General features: G+C 37.7%; 1 long non-coding RNA gene across 1 annotated transcript in view; it reads right to left on the bottom strand.

Moving 5' to 3' along the window:
* The window catches only part of LOC136839142 (uncharacterized), a 27592-nt gene extending 9740 nt beyond the window's left edge, over positions 1 to 17852 (bottom strand). The window contains exon 1 of the long non-coding RNA XR_010853215.1: positions 17719 to 17852. This is a non-coding gene — a long non-coding RNA (uncharacterized lncRNA). The remainder of the gene's footprint in view (positions 1 to 17718) is intronic.
* Positions 17853 to 21879: the final 4027 nt, after the last annotated feature.

The following is a 21879-nucleotide window of genomic DNA, read 5'->3' as shown; positions in this document are numbered from 1 at the left end:
GGTACTTTTTAATTTTAATTTTTCAATGAATATTTCTGAAAAATCCACGATGCAATGAAGCCGGCAAAGTTGAAGCGCGATGTGGAGAGGGATCACTGTATGTCTCTTTTACACATGTATCAGAATATTGTTAGATCAGTCATTGTCCATTTTCTTTTAACTCAACTTGTATTTATCCATTGTAATTATTGTTGAGAGTAATTGACCTAAGGTCACCAAGATTCTATTGTATTCCTCTGTGTGACGTCAGTCCGCCGCTATATAAACGGCCTGCGTCCTGAATAAAGTAGCAGTAACTTTTCTCCTGCTCATTATTCAGCACCTCTTAAAGTGGTGACCCCGGAGTGGTTCCTGGAGCCATTAGCGGACTCAGGCGGCGACCTAGTCTTGGCTCCATGAACTACCCCACACCCCTAATGGACTAAAGACGGCGCTGTAACCAGCGTTCGGGCGTGCCAACTCTCGTCGGCAAATCACCAGCGTCATTAGCGAACTCACACAGCGCGCTCCCAAGTGCGTTTTGACGCGAGTATCCCACTCCAATTAAGAGGGCAATAGTGAGCATGGACATGGACATTCCCTCCCACGTTCAGTTAACCGCGAACTTCGCGGACTCAGACATCTACCTCCCGCACATATTGCCCACATCCTCCCCTGCGCCAAGAATCACGCGCTCCTCCACGCCACTACCAGCGCCCTGCATGCTGCCCTTCCCGGCAGAGCAAACTAAAGCCGCCCTCACCATAAAGCTGCCGCCCTTCACACACGGCAACCCAACATCATGGCTCTACAGGGTCGAGGAACAGTTCAGACTGGCGGGACTCAAGGACGAGGTGCTACAAGCCGACGCCGTAATCAATGCCCTGCCGGAGGAGGTCTACAGGAAACTCGTCCCGTGGGTGTCTGCCACACGCCCAGTCACCTACCACCACCTGAAAACATCCCTCGTCGAGAACTGCTCAATCAAGTACCTCCCCGGCAGGAAGAACCCTGTAGCAGACACCCTCTCCAGAATCGAGCTCAACGCGGTGCAGCTTGGGATCAACTACGAGGACCTCGCCCGAGAGCAGATCGCCGACCCAGAGACTCCAGCCTACCACAATGCCATCACGTCCCTAAAGTGGAAGGACGTGGCCCTCGCCCCTGGGGGACCAAAACTCCTGTGCGACGTCAGTACCGGCCAGCCTTGCCCCCTGGTGCCCGCCTCCCGCCGCCGTCTGGTATTCAACGTCATCCACGGGCTGTCCCACCCCTCCGGCAGGACGATGGCCAAGCTGTTGACAGAGAAGTTCGTCTGGCACAGGATGTGGAAGGATGCGAGGACCTGGGCGAGACAGTGTATCCGGTGCCAAACCAGCAAGATAGGGCATCACACCGAGTCCAGGGTAGGCGAGTTTCTCCAGCCGCGGAGGCGGTTTGGTCACATACACATCGACGTCGTAGGCCCTCTTCCCCTGTCAGGCGGGGCCAGATATCTCCTGACGATCGTCGACCACTCACCCAGGTGGCCTGAAGCAACGCCCATGCAGGAAGCCACTGCCAGCGCGTTCTCCGAGGCCCTCCTCTCCAGCTGGATCAGCCAGTTCAGCGTCCCGGACCACATAACCACCGACAGGGGCCCAGCCTTCCTGTCCGAGATGTGGTCCGCCCTGGCATGCCTGCTGGGGACATCTCACCACACCACCACCGCCTACAACCCCGCAGCCAACAGATTGGTGGAGAGATTCCACAGGTCCCTGAAGGTGTCTCTCATGGCCCGCTGCACCGCCGAGGATTGGAAGTACTAGCTGCCTTGGGTCCTCCTCGGGCTGAGAACCGCCCCCAGAGCCAACGGCGACCCATCCGCAGCGGAGAAAATCTACGGGGAGCCCCTCATAGTCCCGGGCAAACTAGTCACGGAAGATCGGCACAGCCCATCAGTCCAGAAGCTCCGCAACATAGTCGGGAGGTTCGCCCCCTGCCAGCGGACGTATACCGACAGGTCAACCACCTTCACGCGCGCCTCCTGGCTTGTCCTCCACCACCCACGTCTTTGTCAGGGACGATGCCATCTGCCCCCCACTAACCAGGCCCTACAGGGGGCCCCTTCCACGTGCTTGAGAGGAACAACAAAGCCTTCCGCCTCGCCCTGCATGGGAAGGACGACTGGGTGTCGATCGACCACCTCAAGCCCGCCTTCCTGGAGGAAACAGCAGACGGCACCACGCAGCGCCCTCCTCGAGAGCTGTCGCCTCTGCAGCCGGGCCACCTCAAAAGATGGACACGGGACCGTCCCCAAAAGCAACCAGCCACACCCACAGCCAGCCGCTCCCACTCACACCGCACCCCCCAGCTCACTTCGCGGAGCCGTGGCACTCTCCAACGTCCCAGCAGATACCTGGACTAATCAGACGTTACCCACGTCTTGTGGGGGGGAGTATTTGTAAAGTCCTCGCCAAGCTGGTCTTCTATGATGAACGACCCATTTTCTACATACCGCTCCTATAGGAGCAGGTCAAGCAGGATCAGCCATACTGAATCAGCCACGCTTACCTATGTAAATTTGTACCTGTTACCAACTTATTTTGTATATGTCTCTTTTGCACATGTATTAGAATATTGTTAGATCAGTCATTGTCCATTTTCTTTTAACTCAACTTGTATTTATCCATTGTAATTATTGTCGAGAGTAACTGACTTCAGGTCACCAAGATTCTATTGTATTCCTCTCTGTGACATCAGTCCCCGCTATATAAATGGCCTGCGTCCTGAATAAAGTAGCAGTAACTTTTCTCCTGCTCATTATTTAGCACCTCTTAAATATATACATATATATATATATATATATATATATATATATAATATATATATATATATATATATATATATATATATATATATATATATATATATGTATGTACAAAATACATATATATATATATATGTATATCTACACATGTATGTATATGTATATATATATATATATATATATATATATATATATATATATATATATATATATATATATATATATATATATATATATATATATATATATATATATATATATATATATATAATTTTCACGTATTTTCATTCGTCTCTCGTAGTCTGCTAGATAGGCAATTGAAATTAAGATGAAATTAGCTTCTCAGTTAAATTCTAGGTGTAATTTTGGCCGGAAGCAAGCTGCCATTTCACAGTTGACCTTAGAGAAAGCCTCCCCCTCGCATCACTTGAGAGGGGGGTGAGAACAATACCACTCCTTCACCCCACAATAGTGTGATTTTGGGGGACAAGGAAAGTCGTTAGTTATAACAGGCGGACGCCTTTCAAAAGGGGGCCACCGTTTTGACCTTTAGGGACTTAGTTATAAGGCCTCTTTCTGTGTGAACCTATTACTGGCTGTGGGATTTGCTTTCAGATGTGACCTACCTTCGTACAAACTCACAAACATCCCGAGACGTTGGAGACCAACGCTGGGAGACGCCGCAGCCAAGAGACGAAAAGAAAACTTGGCCCAGAGCGCATGTGTGAAGCGGCTCCCTCCCTTTTCTCTATGCAGGTGCGGCCGTAATTACCAGCTGCCAGATTTCGTCTTGCAAACAGCTCATGCAGAACAGGAAGGGTCCTCACTACTATCTGCTCAGTTGACCCAGCCTTGTGCCTCAAATCATCTTAAAAGTACTGCCATTTCCAGTAAACGCAAGACATCCCTGATCTGCAGTTGGCCCCTTAAGGCAGTAACTGAATAAAAAACACCTTGCATTCCTCCAATGGACCCAATCTGTAAGATATATACATATATATATATATATATATATATATATATATATATATATATATATATATATATATATATATATATATATATATATATATATATATATATATATATATATATATATATATATATATATATATATATATATATATATGTATATATATATATATATATATATATATATATATATATATATATATATATATATATATATATATATATATATATATATATATATATATATACAGGCAGTCCCCGGAGTTCCGACTACGGCGTTCGAGGTTACGGCGCTTTTCAAATATATTCATCAGAAATTATTTCTGGCTTACGACGCATGTTCCGGGGTTACGTTGGCGTCGATCACGATCCGACGGAAGAAATATGGGCCCAAAATGGCAGAATAATCATAATTTGAAGGTTTTCTTGATGTAAAACTCAATAATAATGCAGTTTACATCGTTTTCAATGCACCCAGAGCATTAAAAGTAAGGTTTTCTTATGATTTTTGACGATTTTCGACGATGTTCGCATTTACGACGATTTTCGGGTTACGACGCTGCAAAGAACGAACCCCGTCAAACCGGGACCGCCTGTATATATATATATATATATAATTTTTTCATGATGTTGCCTTGTAATAAGTATATCCTCCCATAATTTTGATATATTTACTCTTCTGTTCATCATATGTTATGTGTAATGATAATAATTGTTGAAATATCATATGTAGTGTAGTATCAGATCTCGAAAGAGTTAGTGATTTAGATAACTTAAAAGCGTAGTAGCTGAAGAGAGAGATATGAGTTTTAGACCAGCTGTGCCATCTGTCACCAGAAATATCAAGCGAAGGGTGTGTTTCACTTCAGTTGTCATCAGTTCAGATAAGAGAGCATGCTTTGTTTTGAGTTAGCAATGACAGGTCAGGAATAACAGTTGAAATCTGTTTGATCATGTTAGGGTTTCTGTAAAAGCTTTGTCTCAAACAAGAAGAAAACGAAGGTTTTGTAATGTTACATACATGGCTCTGGTCATGTATGCCCTTTTGAAAACAAGTATTGCACAGAACACATGGCAGTTGTGCCATGTTTTGTACAATTGCGTTCAAAACGTTTTGCTGGAAGTGATGTCACTTCCCTTTTTCTAGAAGTTTCCTTGTGTCTCGCACCCAAAATGCCTTAATGACATCACTTGAGTATTTCATGTGCTACTGGAATCTTCAGATTAAATCTATTCACTCTGATTTCCGAGACTGTTCAGTTTGGTTCCCCTTTCTCTCTCTCTCATTCTTAAAAAGAGAGTAATTATTAACGTAAAATATTTGTGGTCACTGGTATTAGTAGAGGTCTGAATTTAGTAAAATTATTTAATTCGCAACTGCACCGGACAAAAATGTGTTTTGTGAATTTAGTGCAGCTGCAAAGACTTTACAGCGGTTTTCACATGCTTGTGTAAGGTAAAGTGAATTTTACTTATTATTACCATGGTATAATCAGGTATATTATACTCCATCGGCTCCTTCATGGCGAAAAGGGCAGGGCATGGGAGGTGACCGGCGCTGCCACATCAAATATTCCCACTCACGTTGTATGGTATATGAAGGCAGCATAAGTTATACAACACAAATATAATTGGTTGCTAATCAATTTTTGCCAATTATTAAAGGCCCTCGTAATTTTCTAGCATTTAACAACAATAAAACAACACGTTTATTCTTAAACGTGACAAAAAAAATTTCCAGCGCTGCCAGTTCCTCTCTCACGTGTTAAGCTGACCTCAGGGCATAAAGATGTCAAACAGCCCGTGCCTCCACAAGGGAAGCTCAGTCAAAACACTCACTGACTCATTAAGGAGTCTGTCGCCTTACAAACAACATGGAACGATGGAAGGAGGTCCTCGTTCCGCATTAATCTTCATCCACAGGCTCGAGAAATCGTTCATAGGGTCGTTAAGTACTTTTCTAAAGAGAAGGCAAACCGTGGACCCATTGCGGATATCAGAAAAACACTGCAACGCGCCTCAGAAGCAACAATGATACCGGAGAGAACAATCAGCAGGATTTGCAAAGAAGGCAAAGATACGGAAGAGAGATGCGGCACAGCAATTTTCCTGGAACGGGAGAAGCATCAACCGAGAACCGTGACAGATGTCAAAATCGACAAGAGCGTTTTACGTAGAACTGTTTTAGACTCATGTAAGGAAGGAAGTACCAACGCTTGATATAATCAAAGACAGCGTTAAAACACAATAGATATTTTTCATCGGTATGGGCATTCATGCAAAGGTATCTTGTATGTTATAACGATAAAAACTGATACAAAAACAAAGAAAAAAAACAATGAAATATTCCAAGTAAATGGCAAAGCTGGAGCTAAGTCTGTAAGGAAAAGAAGATATATGAATAGAAAAATGTTATGAATACTCTAACTGGAAAGAAAGGAAGGACCATATTATGAATAGATGATAAATTAAATAGCTGCCGGTAATCTTATTTGTGTAACCTATGTATATTTATGCTGCGCTCTCTTATCTGTCTACACACACAATCCTTTTCAAATGCCAATAGCTCTCTCTCTCTCTCTCTTTCTCTCTCTCTCTCTCTCTATATATATATATATATATATATAGACACATACTGTATATATACACAGTAAATTGACACAAAAACAAGTAAATTAAAAGTACACAGGAAGTCGAGTAGCGTGAGATAATCACAAGGAAGGTCCAAAAAGAGATTCAATTAGGCCTATATGAAAAACAGAGACCTGGAAGAATGGAAATATTTCCGAAAGAGTGTCGAGGCAATAGGGACCACCCAGAAGTATACTGCTCCCAGGAGACATTAACAAACGCCAAGGAGGTTAAACCTCTTTGACAGAAGCACGGATTAAAAGGGGTAAATGGGAAGGGTAGGCCTTTAAAACTCGAGAGAAGTACATTTGGCAACGTAGGGGACAACGCCTAAATCGCCATGAAGGAGCCGATAGGGTATAGGAAAATTTTTGCCTTAGTGAAATTATTATTGATAAGTCTTTTGTGTATTTTTGTGTGTTCTTGTGTTTGCAATCTCTTGATTTTCATTGGTGATTTACATTTATTTACTTAACATTTTAAATATTTCTTGCTAATTTAACATTGCATACTTGATTTAATTTTCATTTACTAAGATTTTCTTTTCAAATCTTGAGTAATTCTTGATAGTTTACATTTTGCTTAATTAATTTAATTTGATAAATTAAAGTTTTTGTGATTTGGTTTTGTTTAATAATTTAACTCAAGAATTAATTAATTCTTGTGTTGTTTTCAAGTAATAGAAAAATTTTCAGATTGTGAATTCTGATTACAAATTTTGAATTTAACAATAAATTTTTGTGTTTAAAATTTTTAAAAAACAGTGTTTCATTAATTGACCACCAGTGAATATGATTAATTGTGTGCATACGGCAACTTGATAAACATGTTTTGTTCCTTTAGTTTTGCTGAAGTGAATTAAGACCAGGGAAACAGTTATAAGTTGTTTGATGTAGTGATGCCTTTTTATTCTAGTAATATTTCTTGTTTAATATTTGATATCTCACAACTCTTTTGATAAATTTAGTTTGATTTTTCATGCGATTAACGAGGTTTTTAAGGGATCACTGTTACCTTTACAGTACTCAGTCATAATTCCTATTGTTACGAGAGTTCAGGTATCTGGCTAAAGTGACGTATATATTTTTGAATTTTGTGATTAGTTGTGTAATAACAAGGTACTTGGTACACATCGTGACAATATATATATATATATATATATATATATATATATATATATATATATATATATATATATATATATATATATATATATATATATATATATATATATATAATATATATATATATATATATATATATATATATATATATATATATATATATATATATATATATATATATATATAATATATATATATATATATGCATGTGAGTGTGTATATATATATATATATATATATATATATATATATATATATATATATATATATATATATATATATATATATATATATATATATATATAGACAGATACAGCAGACCCCACCTAATTGCAGCTTCAGATTTGTGGCTTCACCTATTCGCGGATTTTTCTGTGGAACATATATACACATTATTCACAGAAAATTTGCCTATTCACGGTATTTTTCATAGAGAAATATTCATTAATTACAGTATTTTCATATCATTTTCTTGACTAAATGCATTTTTTGTAATAAAACTATTGAAGTACTCAGGTATATGCATTTTTAGAGGGATTTTTTTTGGTGTCTAAACTATCAAAATAGGGAGTTATAAGTGTTTTTCGAGGGATGTCAAGTATTCCCAGATTTTAGCTATTCGCGGGGCGTTGTGGTATGCATCCTCCCGCGAATACCGGAGGTCGACTGTATGTATCTGTGAGTGTGTGTGTGTGTGTATATCTTATTCTCATTGAATGACCATGCACGTGGCATCCAGCATTTAAAGACATCACTGTTCCACTTTACATTCAAACAATTTATATATATATATATATATATATATATATATATATATATATATATATATATATATATATATATATATATATATATAAATTGTGTGCATGTAAAGTGGAACAGTGATGTCTTTAAATGCTGGATGCCACATACATGGTCATTCAATGAGAATAAGATATAATTGCTACGAATGTCCGGGGGTTACTTACTTGATTCTGGGCAGCAATGGATGAATGCAGGGAGTTCCTTTTATTCATTACACATCTGACTCAATATTAGGACAATTCGTAGACAAAACAAAAAAATCTATGGCTTAGGGCCTTCTTCATGTGAGGGAAATCATGTAAACTCAACGGTTCTCTTAACTAATTATATTTACATAAAAAACAGATCAGAAGAATGACGAATTACTGGGCAGGTAATAACAAGGGCCTGCTAAAATAATGAATCCTACAAAGGCCTGCTAAAATAATGAATCCTACACAGAATAAATATTCTACTGCACATGGATGGAGCCGAGAGATTCCACAGTTGAGGCCTATCTGCAAAATATGCAAGACAGTTACTTGCAATAATAATAAGACGCTCAAAGGGAAACTGAGGAATGCACAGATGGTGACAAATAACTCAGTTCAACACAATGCATAATTACGTTAACACTGAATGCTCCAACACAGATTGCTGAAGGTGATCGCACTATGGAAAAATAAATGAAATATTAGACAGAGAAATAACAGGAATCGTGACTGACTAAGAACCTTATTCCTGCACAATACCTTTGTCAAGATGATGGTGTCCTCATTTGGTAGGGCGCTGGCTATGGAGGAGGGAATTATAATGCTACTACAAAGTATACTGGTTCGAGCCCCAGGGTTGAACACGTGGTTCAGAGGGCAGGCAAGGTAAGGGCGTCTGTCCTCGGGTCGTGTCCTGAGCGTTCTCTCTTGTGATTTCCGTTCCAGCGTCTATATGTAACCTTCGGGGATTACACATCGCTTCTCTTCCAGGTGGCACAAAGGTCAATCTTCGTCATGTTTTCTATAATGACGATCGCATGGCGTCAGTCAACCCACGTGGAGGGTCCAGGATGAGGAGGGGGGGGGAACTTTCTCTTTTTGGCTCCTCCCTTGCCTTGGAAGGTACAACAGTCGCCTGGAATTAGGCCTAAAGCAGTCACTTTGAACAGAGAGAGAGAGAGAGAGAGAGAGAGAGAGTTAGGCTTAACCATTTTGGGGAGTGAAAGAGAGTTCATGAAGGGGCGAGTTGAAACCCACAGTTCTAGTAATTAATGAGTGGCATTAATTTTTATTTTTTTCAATTACTTTGCAAATGTAAAAACAAGTGAGGTTGCAAGAAGAGGTCCCATCCACGGAAATATATATATATAATACTCGTGTATATATATATATATATATATATATATACACATATACACAGTCGACCCACGGTATTTGCGGGAGAATGCGTATCACAACCCCCTTCAAATAGCTAAAATCCGTGAATGCTTGATACCCCTAGAAAAATGCTTATAACTGCCTATTTTAAAAACTCCTCTCAAAATGCTTATACCTGAGTACATTAACCCTTAAGGGACGGCATAATTTATCAATGTGCAGCACCCCAGACCGGGGAAACTTTGAGGTCGGCCAAAAAAAAAAAAAAAAAAAAAAAAAAAAAAAAAAAAAAACAATCACATCAATGGAAAGAGAATGACACGTACATTCACACTGTATAAATAAAAAAATTCTAAAAAAATTTTCCATACCTTCCACGAGAAGTTTAAAATTACTATTTACAACGCCTTGTGGCCTCATTTACAAGACAATCATAAATTTCAACCAACTTATGTATTTTTTTCTAACAAATAGGTTTTTTGGATTTTGTAAAATTATTATTACTGCTCACACAATATCAAAACAGATAAGAAATAAAAGCAGTAACAAATTTTTTGCATATTTGTTGTAAAATATTCACGTAAATTTACAAGAAGGAAGATTCAGTAACTTTTTTTTTTACTTTTACATGCTTTTTCTAATATTTCTTTGCAATTTTCTTTGTAAAATTACATTTACAACCAACATACTATCGTAAAAGACAAAAACAAAAACAACAACAACCCCTTCATATATTTACAAGCAAATTTACAAAAAGACTCATGTGAGAGAGAGAGAGATGCAGTACCTTCCCCCCCTTGAAGTCACAAGCATTACTGATACTCGCCTAACTCTCATGTGTGTATAAAAGTTGCCATTAGCGAATTTATAGCATATTGAAGTATTGGCACCTTTGTTTCGAATCATTGTTACCATAACAGTGGTGCGTAATTCTGCTTCACACTGAAGCTCAATCCGTCCACTAAGGGTTAATAGTTTTATTACAAAAAATGCATTTTTTGTAATAAAGGCCTTCCCCGTACTCTTTGTGGTATCATGCACGTCCTGAGTAGACTTTATTAGATCATGTCATCTACATCACACACGCACGCAGATACACATATATAATATATATACATATGTATATATATAATGTGTGTGACATAGATGACATGATCTAATAGTCTGTAAGGACGTACATGGTGCCATAAACAGTACGGGGAAAGCCTTGACTGAGTGCGATCCTTTATATATAATCCGGTTCTACATCACAAAAACCACCAAGAAGAGATCTTGCACCCTCAGTATTGATAATAAAAGCATACTAGAATACATACAAATATTCTAACAAAAATTCTATACCTAAATTACAGTGATATTGTTATTTTTTTTAAACATTTAATTGAGTCTCAGGTATATGAAATAATACAGATATTATTTGTCTCATAACCTAATAAACCGAGAGGTCGTCATCAGACCCTTCCACAGATAAGGGAAAAACTTCGACTCTAAAGAAAGAAGCAAAATTCAGCCAACTTACACGAAATGAGAGAGAGAGAGAGAGAGAGAGAGAGAGAGAGAGAGAGAGAGAGAGATTCATTATTTCTTAATTCATTCAGTCGAGACAATTATTCGGGTAGTCGCATCCGTTTTCTTGTGTCAAGTTTAGTTCAGTGAATTCTAAAAATGTCTTAATCGTCTTATTGTCAATTTCACCTACTTTTTTTTTGTTTTAAATACTCGGTCGTGTCAGAGTAAAACTTAAGACCCAGAATACTTGGGGTCAAAATTCTTTGTTGGGATGTTCTGGCCCGGTCTTTCATGTTTATTTCTCCTTAAAAACTCACTGCTGGCTAATTTAATGGTTTCAAGGGACCGGCCAAATTGAAAAATATCTACACAAGCTGCAGATCTGATTCCGAATCAAGGTGATGGAACAGATGGAGATTCGAGGATTGAATGTAATGGAATATAAAATTTATGCAAAAGGCCAAGCGCTGGGACTTACGAGGTCATTCAATGCTGAAACGGAAATTCAGAGTAGAAAGGTGCAACAGGAGGAAAACCTCAAAGCAGTTGCACTATGAAGCAAATGTTAGGAGAGGGTGGAATGTAAGAGGGAAGAAAGAGAATATGAACGGAGGTATAATAAAAGGAATGAAAGGGGTTGCAGCTAGGAGCCGAGGGGACGCTGCAAAGAACATTAAGTAATGCCTACAGTACACCTCAAGAGGTGCACTGATGGTACTAACCCCCTACGGATTCCGAGAAATAAAGTTAAATCGAGCTAAACCCAGAATCACAATCATATTAAATTTAATTTAGTTCTATTAACATTTGCCATACACCAAACCAAATTCACTTAGTACACTGCGGGTAAGCCAACATCTACTTTGAATTAGTAATTTTTTAAATTAATTTTTGCACTACCGAGTGAAGAAATTTGCTAAAAAATATGTCCCATAGATGATGGAAAGTGCTGAAACTGATAGCAATTATTGCATTGAGGGATCACACACGCTCACAGACATACACAAATACCCGGGTATTGGAAATAATAGAGGGCTATTGATAATTTCCTTTACCTTCCAGGATAACAGTGACCTCCTTAAACCTTTTTGACTCTTATCCCCAGCTATGTGCACATTTCACATAAAAAATTAAAAATGCTTCCAGTTGAATCATTTTTCTATTACTAAATCTTTAGGCATTATAAACTGAACATTACTTTTTGCTTGCAAGTAGCTCATTGTGTAAAAAAATGGTTAAAAAGTGGAAAATGCAGAACAAAAATATGTTAGGTTCTGAGATCGTTGTTAGTAGCAATAGCAATCCTTTTAGTATACTATCAATCAAATCAGAATCATCAATATCATAAGATTCTGATTAACTTTGCGAGAAGTGGAGGCCATGAAAAGAATTAAAACTAAAAAAAAATTGATGTTATAAGAAAGACAGTTACAGTTCAGGGAGAGTTTAAAGAAGTCAGCGGACGTTTGTAAACAAATGTCTACTCTCGATGAACGAAACTCCCTTGCCTTGAATGATGCTTAACCTACAGAAAATATTTTTTTATATGGCAAACAGGGTAAATGATCGGGGTTTAGACACATGCATGGCAGAATTTTCACTTTTCATTCGATATTTAATTGGAGAAATAACAAAAAAATTAAACCTTAAAGAGAACCTTTCAAAAGATTGAAGTTTCATTAACAAAATAAGCTATAGAAAACTGCCACACGAACTAAAATAAGCACGTGAAGTCTTCGTAAAATAGGTGTTGAAGGCGATTTTGAATCCAATATGGCGCCTTCCCAAATGCTGAGACAAAATTGAGAGGCGATTGGACACCTCCTTTCCAGCGCTCATTTAATAGTGTACTGACACTAATTGCGTATATATGTAAAATGTTTATAGATATTACTCAAGATTTTAGTTGTGATCACCACGATAAAACAACATTTTTTTTGCCTATACTGATGAAAGTATGAGACATGGAATTCCCGCCTGTCGAGTGGCTGAGCTGAAATGCATTTTTACCTTTAATCCGTGGTTTTATCCTTACTGACATCACAACTGAAGCTCCACAGTGCTTATTTGACTGTAATTAGGCACATTTTGTTCTTAATTCACTCACAATACCACTTAAAATACGTGAGAATGTTTGTTTACAGTACTTTACTCCAAGTGGTGAAACTGTGGCAGGAACAATTTTCCAGCCTTATTGTACATCTGGCTGCCACAAACATCCGAGAGCGGACGACGCATTAGTGAACTGTTTACGGCAGAAATGTAGTATTTTGTTATTAGGACTTTTCATTTATTCAAGTCCATATTACCATGTATACTTCTGAGATATGTAATGTGTACATACGAGTGTTACCCCTTTGGCGAAAATGCAAGAAAGTTGAGTATGACATTAATTTTTATCTAGAACTGGTACGAGAGTCAAGATGCCATGACGTCAACATACAGGACTGAAATAAAGGTTTTAAATCCAAAATTATTACTTAAAACACCATTACATTTGACAAAACTTACACTGTGTATGTGATATATATATATTACACTGTATGTAATATATATTAATAAATAAAAAATAGGAAAACGCGAAAAATAGGTACATCTTAATGTTCATAGCAAAAGCGTTGAAATTTGTCTCACGAATCTTCTTTGCTCCAACAACAATATTTTCAAAAGAATTATGATGAACACGTAATACATGTACTCAATTTATAGCCTTATTCTGGTGTTTAGCTACCTTGTTATTTAAAAATTATCTAGCGCTCTGGCGTCCCGAAAATTCGCTAGAGTTCCCCGTCCAAGCCCCGAAACGTGCCAGCGTTTACCACTGATGTCAAGGAAACGGTGTCAGCGTCTATGGGTACAAATATTTTGCAGATTTATCACAGGAAATTGGCAGTTTGTTTACACAAGTGACTCGACAAAATCAAGATGGCGTCACTCGTCCACTTTTAAAGTGTTTTAAGTAAAAGTTTCGAGAGCGTCATGGCCGATAAGTTAGCACTGCGCACGGCTAAATCTTAACGAACCTCTGTTTAATCGGAAATATGCCATTATTTCGTAATTTAGGAGAAAACTGTTGATTTGATGGAACGTAGAGGTGTCTCGGAGTGTTGTGAAGAGGGGGAACAAGTCTCACTGATTCTGATGGGGGCGTGTTCGAATGCATTTTCCGGAAGTGTCCAAACAGAGGACCAATATCGCAGTGTCTCACGCTCCAAGCGTTTACCCTACATACATTTCGTTTATTAAACAATGGCTTCTTAATTTCCGCGTCACATATAAAACAAAGAAGCCTGTTAGGCAGGCTACACTATTGCTAACAGATGGAAACAACCTTCCTTCTCGGTAAGAAGTGATTAACAAACCTTCCTTCTCGGTAAGAAGTGATGGCCGAAATGAAATACCAATGACGCTAAAGGGCAATTACGCAACTCAGAATTTGAAAACGGGGGCAAGATAATAGAAAATACTCAGAGAGGAGAGTTCAGAGAAAGACCCCATGAATGGCTGTGGATCTTAACTGGCTAGCTTACAGAGAAAAGAATGGATAAACTAAGCCACCATTTCGATGGTGCTCTGTTAGCCATGATGCCTCAGGGAGGAGATTACATAATACAATGAACTCTAATTACGTTAAACCAATAAAAATATTTTATATTGCATCAATTATATCTTGCCATTATAAAACAATTGTATATCATGAATCAAACTTTACATATCAAAACCCACCTGATTCTGCTACTGTCGAGGAAGTCTTCCTTGTAACTACTTGAAGGCCAGTATTTATTTCTTAAAATCTCCAACAGATGGCAGTAGTAGATAACCAAATGCTCATTTGCTAACAAGTTTCATGAATATTGGCTTCTATCATGTTTTTATATCTTCCTTTACGTTTTATTTATTAAACCAATTAGCCATCTAGCTCTAGAGATGCTGTCTAACGATTCTGATATGAGAACGTCCACTTCTCACAGAATATCGAATTTCCGGTGGTGAACTGAGACCTCTTCCCCATACCCTTATGCTGATAAAACCAGTTTAAAGGTTAACAGTCCAAGTGTATATATTGAATCTGACCATCATGTACTGCATTTTTATTCATTTTTCTTTCTTAGACTACGTAGCTTTGTAAAAGACTCCCGTTTAATTTTCTATGATGCATAAAATCCTCAAAATTCGCCAATGAATCATGGACAAGGAACAATTTCTCCTAAATGAACTCTCCTACCGCAGTCTCGCCACCACTATCACCATCTCGCTTCCAGACGCACCAACGAACACACACGCACAGACTCCGAGGGCGAATAACTAGATGCAAAGGTAACACTGACGTCCCAAATGGCCTTCCAGTCAACTAAATTGGAATTTCTCCGGGACCGTCGTGGTTTCTAATGCATCTCTTTGATCTACAAGCGTCCGCATTTCCTCATTTCAGGAAGCAGGAGGTTTGTAAATTTATATAAACATCGCCTCAAATAAGTTCCTGAAAGTACAAGAAAGAGAAAGAAGAAGAAGGGGTAATTTGGCGTTCTGCCTTTGATGAAGACCGTGCGTAGCGAAAGTTGTTCTTTATTTTTTCTTGTATTGGTTTTTCTTATATTTTCACTGTTTTACTTCCAGACAAAGAAACTCTGCGTTCCAGTAATACTGGATTATTTGGTCACTCTTCGTGGGAATTATCTTAGATATCTGTTTTGTTAATTTCTGAGTAGCACTATGTTTATATCTAAACAACAGGTTTCAAAAATGGAAAATTTATCTTGATAGGTTAGACGGAGGAGGAAGATACAGATGCAATGTGGAAATATGGTATAAATGGTAAATTGCTAAAAACTAGAAAAAAGTTTTTATGATGGAAGAGAAACGTGTTGAGAGAGAGAGAGAGAGAGAGAGAGAGAGAGAGAGAGAGAGAGAGAGAGAGAGAGAGAGAGAGAGAGACAGACAGAATTGCAAAAAGCAAATGTAGTCAAAACTCACGTAACGAAACAATCTATCAAAGGCAAACATGCTAATCTTAAATAAATAAAATGATAAAACACAAACGAGGAAATTAAATACACGAAAGAGAGAGAGAGAAAAGGTGAATCCGTGACGGGCCTAATAGCAAGGATCACTTGTGGTTCACTTGGCAGTTTTCACATTCCACTGATCACCCCCTCCCCCTTATATAATTATGACGAGTTTCATTGACAAGGAGCAGTAACAGTCACAAAAAACATAAGAAAAATGAAATAGACGACTCGATATGGATATTTACGCAAGCTGCTTGATCTTTAGAGGGACAATAATTTCTCGATATTTGTAAGTTCAACGCCTGTTCAGTATGCACGGAGAATTCCAGGTGACAAGTGGCCTGCACTATTACATTTCAGAGGGGGTAAGGGTACGAATCGGGTTTGCGTCCTAATTCGTGTTATAAAATTCTAGTTCAATATGCAAGAGTAATAGTCCCAGTGAACCGGAACGGGGCCGTATATACTGTAGATGCGTAAATCTCTTGCGAGTTCCTGAGCCTAGTGTACGGTCACAACATGAAATTACTGAGTAAATCCAACCAAACTAACTATAGTTACGTTAGAATTGAACAGAACAAGGAATTTAGGCAAAAGGCCATACGCTGGGACCTATGAGGTCATTCAGCACTGAAACGGAAATAGAGAGTAAAAACGTTTTAAAGGTGCAACAGGAGAAAACCTCGCAGTTGCACTATGAAACAATTGTTGGGTATCGTTACGTTACAGGGCAACGGGAAGAAAGTTAAATGCACACTATAATAATAAAATTATTTTACGTAGTATAAAAAAGCCTAATGCTAAGATATTTAAACTCCTATCTAAATACAAGAACCATGTAATTTCCCAACCCTTTATGCTGTTTTATGTATCTATTATTGTTAGTCCACACAACTCGTATCGTATTTAACTCGCCAACTTAAATCCATCAATTAGCCTATGACGGACCCAGCTGGGAAACCATTCTTTTTGGGCAGAAAAGAAAACTCTGAGCAATACACCAATAATAAAGGCAGGGCGTACATAAATCATTACATTATCCTTCGAAAAATATGCAGCTCATGCGTGTCAACGGTAACAATAATAAAGCATGAATGCATAGCAAGGCAACTTACTGGGATGCATCCTAACCTAACCTTGCACGCCTAGTTCTTCCTGGTCGGCGGTAGTGGAGGGGATTGGGGTGTCAACCCCTTTAGTACCATCACCTAACCTTACCTAGTGTGCCATAAGTAGAAGTGGAATACAAGGGTGCATCCCAATTTCCCTATCCAAACTCAATATGGGGTGCTTATTCTTTACCCAGCTGGGAGTAATGGTGCCCAAACCTAACCTGACTTGACCTAGAAGGCCAAAAGTAAAAAATACAGGTATGGTTCCTAGCATCGGGTACCAAGTCCTTATCTGGCCGGAGCTAGACCACCCAATCTAACGGAACCTATAGGGCCATAGCCTACAAATTATTGCACTGACAATCATAGTTGTCCAGACACCAGCCATTTGTATTACATAAGTTTCACTCAGTTTCTTACCGTAGGTCTCGGAGGTCGACGGCTGTGTTTCGTTGTATATTAACCTCTGAAGTTCCCTTGAAGCGACAACGGAAAAGCATGAATCATTGTACGAAGTTTTCCTTCTTATGAACCTCAGTTGAAAGGTTAGGCTACAAGCCCACTGATTAACGAGGTTTAAAGATATACTGCATTTCACAAGAAATGACTCCGTAGGCCTGGGATAATTGTAATGGCCTTCGACTCATCCTGACAACTAGTCAGAGAGCTTGCCAAATTCACATATTTGCATCTTAAATCATTGATAGCCATTGTTACACTGAAGAAACTGGCAACTCGCATGGTTTCCACGAATGCAAGGGTGCTTTACCGTGCGCTTGAACCAAATTACTTTGAACCCATGTTGTTTACACTAACCTTTCTAAAGAAACACACAAACATACACACACACACACACACACACATATATATATATATATATATATATATATATATATATATATATATATATATATATATATATATATATATATATATACATTGTTTCTTTAGGAAGTTTATGAAACTTCAGGGTACTCAACATGGATTTAAGCTAATTTTGGTTTAAGCGTACGGTGAAGCAACCTTGCACTCGCCGTGCGAGTCACGACAGTTTGTATCAGACAGACTGTCAGACTCAGACAGTCAATCAGTTTCTTTAGTTTAAAAATAGCTGTCAAAGACTTAGGATGGAAAGTTGTGCCTTTGGCAAGGTGTCTGCCTAATAATGCCTATTTGTCAGGATGAGTCGAAGGCCTTTGCAACTATCCCAGGCCTACGGAGTCATTTCTTCTGAAATGCCATATATCTTTATAAATCTCGAATTAATCAGTGGGCATGTAACCTTTCAACTGAGGTTCATAAGAAGGAAAACCTCGTTCATGATTCACGTTTATCCGTAGTCGCTGCAAGGGAACTTCAAAGGTTAAGATACAGTGAAACAGCCATCGACCTCCGAGATTTACTGTAAGAAATATAGTGAATTTTATGTAATGCAAATGGCTGGTGTCCGGACAACTGTAGCCTATCATTGTCAGTGCAAAAAAAATTTGTATATATATATATATATATATATATATATATATATATATATATATATATATATATATATATATATATATATATATATATATATACATATGCTAATAGAAGTCATGTTGGCGTGGCAAACCGAGTAGTTACTAACCATCTTGTGTAATAATAGGCCTAAGCGGTGATCAGTTTATATAGCAAAGACGCTTTAATTTCGTGTACTATGACTGTCCAGCAAACATAAACAAAGGCTAAGAAAGATAGAACTTCTGTTGGTGATTCTCATTAAACTTCCCCCCTCCCCCGCCCCCATGACAATGTTCTAAATTTATACTTCCGAAAAGTTGGCACTGTAAAGGATGATCACGTTTAAACACTTATATAAGAATACCTGCTAACTTTACATGAAAACACATGGGGAATACTGTGAAATTTAACAATCATGGTTGATACTAAAAATATTTGCATCATTATCAGAAAAAACGAAACATTTAAAAGGAAGAAATGAACTTATCAACCTGAAAAAATTTTTAACGAAATAAGCCGCGAAATGAACTTGTCCTTCGTTTAACGTGCTTTTTCCCATTTTTCGTATGGGGTAAGGACGATGCCTTCTTTTGAAGGACTTTGATTTGGCGTTGGGGTAGGCCGTAACCTCGATGGGCTGTCCTGCCTGACATCGCTTAGACCCCGGTAGCACATGTGTATATGTATCGTACCAAATACCCAGCTCCCTTTCTCCCAGCAGCGAGGAGACTTGAGCGGTTAGGCCGACAGTAAGTCGCGAACTGAACTAATGACTGGATACTAAACATTTTCTAAGTTACTTTTGCTCATTGTGCAACATGCATGATAACATCTTGATATACCCATATGTTAATATAATACTGATCCGAACGAGAGGGAGAACGCCGTACCAATAGCTATATATATATATATATATATATATATATATATATATATATATATATATATATATATATATATATATATATTATATACACGTGTGTGTGTGTGTGTGTGTGTGTGTGTGTGTAAGTGTAACCTGATTGAAATGAAAAGCAAAAGACTACTTACCGCAGAGATCACGAGCCATCTTTGTTTACGTTGGACGTCGTCATTCAAAATTATTACATATTTTGAAGATAAAAGATGATAATTTATGTGAAATGTGTTGAGAAGTAAAGTATCCTTTATATATTTCTTACTTCTGTGAAGAAATTAAACCAATACGTATGTATTTTCAAAAGGTTCTTTTGGATATATGTGGAATAAAAACAGTTTTATAAAGTAAGTATATGTACTTAGACTTCAAATGTGATACGAAGAAAAAGGAAAATAGTATACTGATATTAGTAGTGGGATATTTGTAGCCTATGTAAGTCTGGGTGAGGAAAATGAATACGTCTAGGTCAGAGCTGTTTCAATCCTCTAAGTGTAAATGGACATACGAAAGTTGGCGACTGAAGAATGTCTGTAAGGATAAGGTACTGGATGTTTTCGTAAAGGAATATATATTTTATAATTTTTAATAGGATAAGGTATTCACCTTACATAATACCAGTAAACTTTGTTATAAAAGTGTGAAAAAAACTGATGTCAAAAGTATTAATTCATGTTTCTCGTACATTTTATGTAGAGGTATTAATCTATGATTGTTTGTTTTGTACCAGATTTGAGTGTCAGTAAAGGTCATTTGTGAATGGCTTAAGTAAATGACTTGCTATTAAGGATGTAAGTATGATGATTTGACTAAACATGAGTGTATACATTTAAAATATGTATAGAGTCTGATTATAATGTAGCTTATTTTATAATAAAATAAAAAATCCAAGATGAGGAGAAGAAAAACAAAAACTCATCGCAAAGACGATGGAAAACTGCTTGAGATGTGACCGTTCATGAAGTGCTTCCTATGATATAAATAAATAAAATACAATGTGGATTTCATGCGTGATTTTATTAAGAGAAGAGATGTGTTGGTGGCAGGAGTGATTTGGGAATAATAAATTATGGCAGGACGTAATACAATTCCAATTTAAGGCGATTTGATTTCGCCTTGGTGCCCTCTCTCTCTCTCTCTCTCTCTCTCTCTCTCTCTCTCTCTCTCTCTCTCTCTCTCTCTCTCTCTCTGTCTTTTGGAGAAGAGAATGAAGAGGATAATCAGATTTGGTCTCTATTTTTCCTTTTTTATAACGTTATTACTTTTTTGTTTTCCCGACGGCTACTCTTCGCCAGCTGAGTGAGCCCAACGTAACGAGGCGTGATCTCAAGCCAGGTCAGCCATTGACCCAGGAATCAAAACGTCAGCAGTGGTCCTCTAGTGAGTTGTTTACCATAGCTACACACGTTAAAATTTCGAAAATTTTTGGTTTACGCTTGACATAGACTTTCAAATCCGATTTTTACATTTTATGTACAACTTTTATGGTATATATATATATATATATATATATATATATATATATATATATATATATATATATATATATATATATATATATATATATATATATGAACGTAATTATTTCCTGACTTTACTCTAAGTGCGGCGTTTTCGTGTATTTCAAGTTAAAAGCATATTCCTCTTTACACTATTATCCAGTCATTGTTCAAATGAATTTAGTGGTTGGCTCCAAATGTCGTTAATATTCCGGTTCGTAGCATGGCTCTTTGGGATGAGATTGCTAGGCCTGTACCATGCTGCCATTGCTGCAACCCATTACAGTCGACCCACCCCCGTGCTCCTAATTCGCTGCTTAGGTTCTTAAAGAAAGATAAATTGTTCAAGAAACGATCCCGCATACGTATTATTATTATTATTATTATTATTATTATTATTATTATTATTATTATTATTATTATTAGTAGTAGTAGTAGTAGTAGTAGTAGTAGTAGTAGTAGTAGTAGTAGTAATAGTTTAGTTACCAGAGAGGTCTTGGGTTCAGTTCCAATATGAGGCAGAATGTTATTATTATTATTATTATTATTATTATTATTATTATTATTATTATTATTATTATTATTATTATTATTATTATTCAGAATCTTTTCTAACCAGAATGACTGAAGAATAAAAACCTGTTACTGCCTGGATAGGAGGTAAAAGGA

The sequence above is a fragment of the Macrobrachium rosenbergii genome, chromosome 6 (genome assembly GCF_040412425.1).
Source record: "Macrobrachium rosenbergii isolate ZJJX-2024 chromosome 6, ASM4041242v1, whole genome shotgun sequence".
NCBI lineage: Eukaryota > Metazoa > Arthropoda > Malacostraca > Decapoda > Palaemonidae > Macrobrachium > Macrobrachium rosenbergii.
The sequence above is the reverse complement of the archived record's forward strand: the minus strand, read 5'-3'. Positions and strand labels throughout refer to the sequence as shown.